The sequence below is a fragment of the Sinocyclocheilus anshuiensis genome, unplaced genomic scaffold, assembly GCF_001515605.1.
Source record: "Sinocyclocheilus anshuiensis isolate Anshui unplaced genomic scaffold, SAMN03320099.WGS_v1.1 scaffold87, whole genome shotgun sequence".
NCBI classification, from domain to species: domain Eukaryota; kingdom Metazoa; phylum Chordata; class Actinopteri; order Cypriniformes; family Cyprinidae; genus Sinocyclocheilus; species Sinocyclocheilus anshuiensis.
The window spans coordinates 1,771,677-1,772,425 of record NW_015549609.1 but is presented as its reverse complement, the minus strand read 5'-3'; the positions used below and the strand labels follow the sequence as shown (position 1 = coordinate 1,772,425).

The 749-nt window shown below is 35.6% G+C and overlaps 1 protein-coding gene across 1 annotated transcript in view; it reads right to left on the bottom strand.

The window, feature by feature from the left end:
* Positions 1 to 749, bottom strand: part of LOC107659105 (centrosome-associated protein CEP250-like) — a 165,803-nt gene that overhangs the window by 157,730 nt on the left and 7,324 nt on the right. The gene's annotated exons all lie outside the window — the stretch shown is intronic.

The following is a 749-nucleotide window of genomic DNA, read 5'->3' as shown; positions in this document are numbered from 1 at the left end:
AAAAAAAAAAAAAAACACTCGGACACAGTAAGACGTTGCAGGGACATGTTCAACCTAACAAGCATGCACACATGAGAAGTGTGTGAGTTGGGAAGAAATCACCTACAAATGTCCAAAGCTCTGGTGATGTCATGCCATCTAAATCAGATTTTGTGTGTTTACCATGACAGATGTCATAAAACAACCCACCACAACATTTTTTTTTCACTTATTTTTATATATTTATTTTATTATTTTTATAGTGTATAAAAAAAAAATCCCTGCATCCCCCATGAGCACTCTTTATGTTTTGCTAACATGCACTACACGTGCATTATAACAAAAAAATTCAAAACATTCCTTAATACAGTACATTGGGCCCTTGCATCCTTGCTGAACACTTGACCAAACGTTTTAATGGTAGTTATTAGGGCTGGGTAAAAAAAATATCGATATCTCGATATTAATCGATTATCTTTTTCCAATATATCACAATAAGCATTGTGCTTTGGTACTTTTAATATGAAACAAAGTCTCAGATTCCAAATTCTGTCCATTGTATTGCAGTATTCAAACAATAAATGCCCTTTTGGCACTGTTTAATGTGAAGTGAAAGATCGCTCATCGCTGTAGCGCCTCAGTTCAACAGACGCGGCAGAGCGAGGCGCACGTGAACTGATCATCTCCTCCACATTAATACCAGTTTTAGCACAAAATAAACATGACTAAACATCCGAAGGCAAGTTAAAAGAAAGAGTACAACTTTACAA